The sequence below is a fragment of the Somniosus microcephalus genome, unplaced genomic scaffold (assembly GCF_052327205.1).
Source record: "Somniosus microcephalus isolate GS21.2 unplaced genomic scaffold, FLI_Smic_1.0 unresolved_chr6, whole genome shotgun sequence".
Classification (NCBI taxonomy): Eukaryota; Metazoa; Chordata; class Chondrichthyes; order Squaliformes; family Somniosidae; genus Somniosus; species Somniosus microcephalus.
This window is the reverse complement of record NW_028225184.1, coordinates 11,607,757-11,615,298: the sequence shown is the minus strand read 5'-3', so window position 1 is coordinate 11,615,298 and position 7,542 is coordinate 11,607,757.

The following is a 7,542-nucleotide window of genomic DNA, read 5'->3' as shown; positions in this document are numbered from 1 at the left end:
GATGAAGACAAAATGAAGCTAGATAAAATAATGGAACAGTTTGAGGCCTACTGCATACCTAAACGCAACGTGACCTTTGAGAGGCACAAATTTTTCACATGTGCACAGAAAATCGGCGAGACTATTGATCAGTATGTGACTGAACTGAGAAACCGGAGCAAATCGTGTGAATTTGGGGGACTGACAGACTCACTGATAAAAGACAGACTGGTGTGTGGTATTCGAGATAATGGTCTAAGGGAAAGACTGCTAAGAGAGCAAGATCTAGACCTGGGAAAAGCCATAGCATTGTGTAGGGTTACAGAGACTGTGAAGTTGCAGGCAAAGGAGCTGTTCAGTGACAGTAGCTGCAACGTGGATGCAGTGAGAAAGAACGGATACAAACCGTTTAACAAAGAGAGCGCCAATGTGAAAAAAGAGACGTGGCCAGCAAACGAAAATGCAAGAGACAAACGGAAGTCATGTAATCGATGCGGTACACAGCATCCACCAAGAAAGTGTCCAGCATATGGTAAAACATGCAATAGATGCAACAAAAACAACCATTATGCCCGTTGCTGCAAGAACCAAGCGCAACAAGGCAAGGTCCATACAGTAGATGAAAGCGAGATAGAGGAATTCAATGTAGATGTTGTGTCTGAAAACAAAAAAGAAGAAAGAGACTGGATGTTGACACTAAAAGTGAACGACATGCACATTCCATTTAAATTGGATACTGGAGCACAAGTTAATGTGATATCAGAGACTGATTTTAAGAGAATTAGACCCAGACCAAAGTTACATGGAATACAAGTGAAAGTGACCGGATACTCAGGTACTGATATACCAGTGAAAGGAAGATGCATTGTCAAAGTAACACACAAGGACAGAGAGCACACGCTAGCATTAATCATGGTGCCAAAGGATGTGCAAGCCATACTAGGTTTAAAAGCCTGTGAGAGACTGAACCTGGTAAAGAGAATCCTCGTTGTGGAAAGTGAAAGAGAGACAGTCTATGATGAACTGAATGTTGCGTACACACCGGGTAAGCTGATGTATACAGCAGACACGTTGTCCAGAGCTGTTGACCCAGGAGAGCCCGCAAACACAGTGAAAAGACTGAAGTACAAGGCAAAAGACAGTGGAACTGACTTCTACCAAAGCATGCTTGTATACCGCACAACGCCGCTCGAGTGTGGTATGTCACCAGCCCAACTCCTGATGGGACGTCGGCTAAGGTCAAACCTACCCATCCCGGAGAACCTCCTGAAAACAAAAGAGGGGGAGAAAGTGAGGAAGTTCAAAGAGCAACAGAAAGAAAAGCAAAAGTACTACTAAGGCAGAGGAACACAAAACCTACCTGAACTCCACACTGGTGACCAAGTAAGGTTGAAAGACAAAACAAACACATGGACTCAGAAGGGAACTGTCCTGAGTGAAGTTCAACCAAGATCGTACACCATTCAGACAGATGAGGGTGCTGTTCTGAGAAGAAATCGTCGAGATCTTCTCATGGGACCAGCCACAGCAGGTCAAGAGACCGATACTGGTGAACAACCTGATCACACAGCTGAGAACCAATCATCTGAGGCAACAACTCAGATTCAAGGACAATCAATCAGAAAATCCTCAAGACACGTGAAGCCTCCTGAGAGACTCATTGAGCAAATTTAAGGACTATTGTTATAGAAGGAAGTAATGTTATCTTATTCTTTCTTCAAGTTCTAGTGTATTGACATATTTCATGTGAACACACAAAGCAAGGGTCAAAAACCTTGATCATGATAATGATAATGTAAGTTCATTAAATGTTGTTAGTTAAAAGTAAAATACTTTTGTTTTAAGAAAGGGAGATGTAATGATATCAGCAAATAGTGATGATATTTGTCTGTGTTTGATTACTTATGCCTTACAGCATATTTGTCTGTGTTTTGGATTACTTGTGCCTGACCAGCAGAGGTCATGTGAGAGACAAGCAGTCCAGAGGAGTTTTACTTTCAGTTTCATTCTAGCTGCATCACAGCATAGTGTGTTCTGTAAAAAGCTGTAGAAAGTCTTGAACAAGACTTTAGATTAAACAACTTTCTCTTTCAGAAATGAGTCTTTATTGAACCCAAAAAGAAAACAAAACAACTGTCAGAGGGGCAGTACTGAGGGAGTGCCGCACTGTCGGAGGGGCAGTACTGAGGGAGTGCCGCACTATCGGAGGGGCAGTACTGAGGGAGCACTGCACTGTCGGAGGGGCAGTACTGAGGGAGCGTCACACTGTCTGAGGGGCAGTACTGAGGGAGCGCCGCACTGTCGGAGGGGCAGTACTGAGGGAGCGCTGCACTGTCGGAGGGGCAGTACTGAGGGAGCGCCGCACTGTCGGAGGGGCAGTACTGAGGGAGCGCCGCACTGTCGGAGGGCCAGTACTGAGGGAGCGCCGCACTGTCGGAGGGGCGGTACTGAGGGAGCGCCGCACTGTCGGAGGGGCAGTACTGAGGGAGTGCCGCACTGTCGGAGGGGCAGTACTGAGGGAGCGCCGCACTGTCGGAGGGGCAGTACTGAGAGAGTGCCGCACTGTCGAAGGGGCAGTACTGAGGGAGCGCCGCACTGTCGGAGAGCGGTACTAAGGGAGTGCTGCACTGTCGGTGGGCGGTACTGAGGGAGCGCTGCACTGTCGGAGGGGCGGTACTCAGGGAGCGCTGCACTGTCGAAGGGGCAGTACTGAGAGAGCGCCACACTGTCGGAGGGGCAGTACTGAGGGAGTGCCGCACTGTCGGAGGGGCACAACTGAGGGAGTGCCGCACTGTCAGAGGGGAAGTACTGAGGGAGTGCCGCACTGTCGGAGGGGCAGCACTGAGGGAGCGCCGCACTGTCGGAGGGCGGTACTGATGGAGCGCCGCACTGTCAGAGGGCGGTACTGAGGGAGCGCTGCACTGTCGGAGGGGCGGTACTCAGGGAGCGCCGCACTGTCGGAGGGGCAGTACTGAGAGAGCGCCGCACTGTCGGAGGGGCAGTACTGAGGGAGTGCCGCACTGTTGGAGGGGCACTACTGAGGGAGCGCTGCACTGTCAGAGGGGAAGTACTGAGGGAGTGCCGCACTGTCGGAGGGGCAGCACTGAGGGAGTGCCGCACTATCGGAGGGGCAGTGCTGAGGGAGCGCCACACTGTTGGAGGGGCAGTACTGAGGGAGCGCCGCACTGTCGGAGGGGCAGTACTGAGGGAGCGCCGCACTGTCGGAGGGGCAGTACTGAGGGAGTGCCGCACTGTCGGAGGGGCAGTACTGAGGGAGTGCCGCACTGTCGGAGGGGCAGTACTGAGGGAGCGCCGCACTGTCGGAGGGGCAGTACTGAGGGAGCGCTGCACTGTCGGAGGGGCAGTACTGAGGGAGCGCCGCACTGTCGGAGGAGCAGCACTGAGGGAGCGCCGCACTGTCGGAGGGGCAGTACTGAGGGAGCGCAGCACTGTCGGAGGGGCAGTACTGAGGGAGCGCCGCAATGTCGGAGGGGCAGTACTGAGGGAGCGCCGCACTGTCGGAGGGGCAGTACTGAGGGAGCGCCGCACTGTCGGAGGGGCAGTACTGAGGGAGCGCCACACTTACTCCGACACGGCAAGAGAGCCCCAGGTGGGCAGAGGAAACGCTTCAAGGACACCCTCAAAGCCTCCTTGGAAAAAGTGTAACATCCCCACCGACACCTGGGAATCCCTGGCCCAAGACCGCACAAAGTGGCGGAGAAGCATCCGGGAAGGCGCCGAACACCTCGAGTCTGTTCGCTGGGATTGTTTCATGGGACAGTGTAGAGGGAGCTTTACTCTGTATCTAACCCGTGCTGTACCTGCCCTGGGAGTGTTTGATGGGACAGTGTAGAGGGAGCTTTACTCTGTATCTAACCCCGTGCTGTACCTGCCCTGGGAGTGTTTGATGGGACAGTGTAGAGGGAGCTTTACTCTGTATCTAACCCCGTGCTGTACCTGCCCTGGGAGTGTTTGATGGGACATTGTAGAGGGAGCTTTACTCTGTATCTAACCCCGTGCTGTACCTGCCCTGGGAGTGTTTGATGGGACAGTGTAGAGGGAGCTTTACTCTGTATCTAACCCCGTGCTGTACCTGTCCTGGGAGTGTTTGATGGGACAGTGTAGAGGGAGTTTTACTCTGTATCTAACCCCGTGCTGTACCTGCCCTGGGAGTGTTTGATGGGACAGTGTAGAGGGAGCTTTACTCTGTATCTAACCCCGTGCTGTACCTGCCCTGGGAGTGTTTGATGGGACAGTGTAGAGGGAGCTTTACTCTGTATCTAGCCCAGTGCTGTACCTGCCCTGGGAGTGTTTGATGGGACAGTGTAGAGGGAGCTTTACTCTGTATCTAACCTGTGCTGTAACTGCCCTGGGAGTGTTTGATGGGACAGTGTAGAGGGTGCTTTACTCTGTATCTAACCCGTGCTGTACCTGCCCTGGGAGTGTTTGATGGGACAGTGTAGAGGGAGCTTTACTCTGTATCTAACCCGTGCTGTACCTGCCCTGGGAGTGTTTGATGGGACAGTGTAGAGGGAGCTTTCCTCTGTATCTAACCCGTGCTGTACCTGCCCTGGGAGTGTTTGATGGGACAGTGTAGAGGGAGCTTTACTCTGTATCTAACCCGTACTGTACCTGCCCTGGGAGTGTTTGATGGGACAGTGTAGAGGGAGCTTTACTCTGTATCTAACCCGTGCTGTACCTGCCCTGGGAGTGTTTGATGGGACAGTGTAGAGGGAGCTTTACTCTGTATCTAACCCCGTGCTGTAACTGCCCTGGGTGTGTTTGATGGGACAGTGTAGAGGGAGCTTTACTCTGTATCTATCCCGTGCTGTACCTGCCCTGGGAGTGTTTGATGGGACAGTGTAGAGGGAGCTTTACTCTGTATCTAACCCCGTGCTGTACCTGCCCTGGGAGTGTTTGATGGGGACAGTGTAGAGGGAGCTTTACTCTGTATCTAACCCGTGCTGTACCTGCCCTGGGAGTGTTTGATGGGACAGTGTAGAGGGAGCTTTACTCTGTATCTAACCCCGTGCTGTACCTGCCCTGGGAGTGTTTGATGGGACAGTGTAGAGCGAGCTTTACTCTGTATCTAACCCCGTGCTGTACCTGCCCTGGGAGTGTTTGATGGGGACAGTGTAGAGGGAGCTTTACTCTGTATCTATCCCCGTGTTGTACCTGCCTTGGGAGTGTTTGATGGGACAGTGTAGAGCGAGCTTTACACTGTATCTAACCCCGTGCTGTACCTGCCCTGGGAGTGTTTGATGGGGACAGTGTAGAGGGAGCTTTACTCTGTATCTAACCCCGTGCTGTACCTGCCCTGGGAGTGTTTGATGGGACAGTGTAAAGCGAGCTTTACTCTGTATCTAACCCCGTGCTGTACCTGCCCTGGGAGTGTTTGATGGGACAGTGTAGAGGGAGCTTTACTCTGTATCTAACCCCATGCTGTACCTGCCCTGGGAGTGTTTGATGGGGCAGTGTAGAGGGAGCTTTACTCTGTATCTAACCCCGTGCTGTACCTGCCCTGGGAGTGTTTGATGGGGTAGTGTAGAGGGAGCTTTACTCTGTATCTAACCCCGTGCTGGAGCTGCCCTGGGAGTGTTTGATGGGACAGTGTAGAGGGAGCTTTACACTGTATCTCACCCCGTGCTGTACCTGCCCTGGGAGTGTTTGACGGGACAGTGTAGAGGGAGCTTTACTCTGTATCTAACCCATGCTGTACCTGCCCTGGGAGTGTTTGATGGGACAGTGCAGAGGGAGCTTCACTCTGTATCTAACCCATGCTGTACCTGCCCTGGGAGTGTTTGATGGGACTGTGTAGAGGGAGTTTTACTCTGTATCTAACCCCGTGCTGTACCTGCCCTGGGAGTGTTTGATGGGACAGTGCAGAGGGAGCTTTACTCTGTATCTAACCCCGTGCTGTACCTGCCCTGGGAGTGTTTGATGGGACAGTGTAGAGGGAGCTTTACTCTGTATCTTACCCCGTGCTGTACCTGCCCTGGGAGTGTTTGATGGGGACAGTGTAGAGGGAGCTTTACTCTGTATCTCACCCCGTGCTGTACCTGCCCTGGGAGTGTTTGATGGGACAGTGTAGAGGGAGCTGTACTCTGTATCTAACCCCGTGCTGTACCTGCCCTGGGAGTGTTTGATGGGACAGTGTAGAGGGAGCTTTACTCTGTATCTAACCCCGTGCTGCACCTGCCCTGGGAGTGTTTGATGGGACAGTGTAGAGGGAGCTTTACTCTGTATCTAACCCCGTGCTGTACCTGCCCTGTTAGTGTTTGATGGGGACAGTGTAGAGGGAGCTTTTCTCTGTATCTAACCCCGTGCTGTACCTGCCCTGGGAGTGTTTGATGGGACAGTGTAGAGCGAGCTTTACTCTGTATCTAACCCCGTGCTGTACCTGCCCTGGGAGCGTTTGATGGGACAGTGTAGAGCGAGCTTTACTCTGTATCTAACCCCGTGCTGTACCTGCCCTGGGAGTGTTTGATGGGACAGTGTAGAGGGAGCTTTACTCTGTATCTAACCCCGTGCTGTACCTGCCCTGGGAGTGTTCGACGGGGACAGTGCAGAGGGAGCTTTACTCTTTATCTAACCCCGTGCTGTACCTGCCCTGGGAGTGTTTGATGGGACAGTGTAGAGGGAGCTTTACTCTGTATCTAACCCGTGCTGTACCTGCCCTGGGAGTGTTTGATGGGACAGTGTAGAGGGAGCTTTACTCTGTATCTAACCCGTGCTGTACCTGCCCTGGGAGTGTTTGATGGGACAGTGTTGAGGGAGCTTTACTCTGTATCTAACCCCGTGCTGTACCTGCCCTGGGAGTGTTTGATGGGACAGTGTAGAGGGAGCTTTACTCTGTATCTAACCCCGTGCTGTACCTGCCCTGGGAGTGTTTGATAGGACAGTGTAGAGGGAGCTTTACTCTGTATCTAACCCCGTGCTGTACCTGCCCTGGGAGTGTTGATGGGGACAGTGTAGAGGGAGCTTTACTCTGTATCTAACCCCGTGCTCTACCTGCCCTGGGAGTGTTTGATGGGTCAGTGTAGAGGGAGCTTTACTCTGTATCTAACCCCGTGCTGTACCTGCCCTGGGAGTGTTTGATGGGACAGTGTAGAGGGACCTTTACACTGTATCTAACCCCATGCTGTACCTGCCCTGGGAGTGTTTGATGGGACAGTGTAGAGGGAGCTTTACTCTGTATCTAACCGTGCTGTACCTGCCCTGGGAGTGTTTGATGGGACAGTGTAGAGGGAGCTTTACTCTGTATCTAACCCCGTGCTGTACCTGCCCTGGGAGTGTTTGATGGGACAGTGTAGAGGGAGCTTTACTCTGTATCTAACCCATGCTGTACCTGCCCTGGGAGTGTTTGATGGGACAGTGTGGAGGGAGCTTTACTCTCTATCTAACCCGTGCTGTACCTGCCCTGGGAGTGTTTGATGGGACAGTGTAGAGGGAGCTTTACTGTGTATCTAACCCCGTGCTGTACCTGCCCTGGGAGTGTTTGATGGGACAGTGTAGAGGGAGCTTTACTCTGTATCTAACCCCGTGCAGTACCTGCCCTGGGAG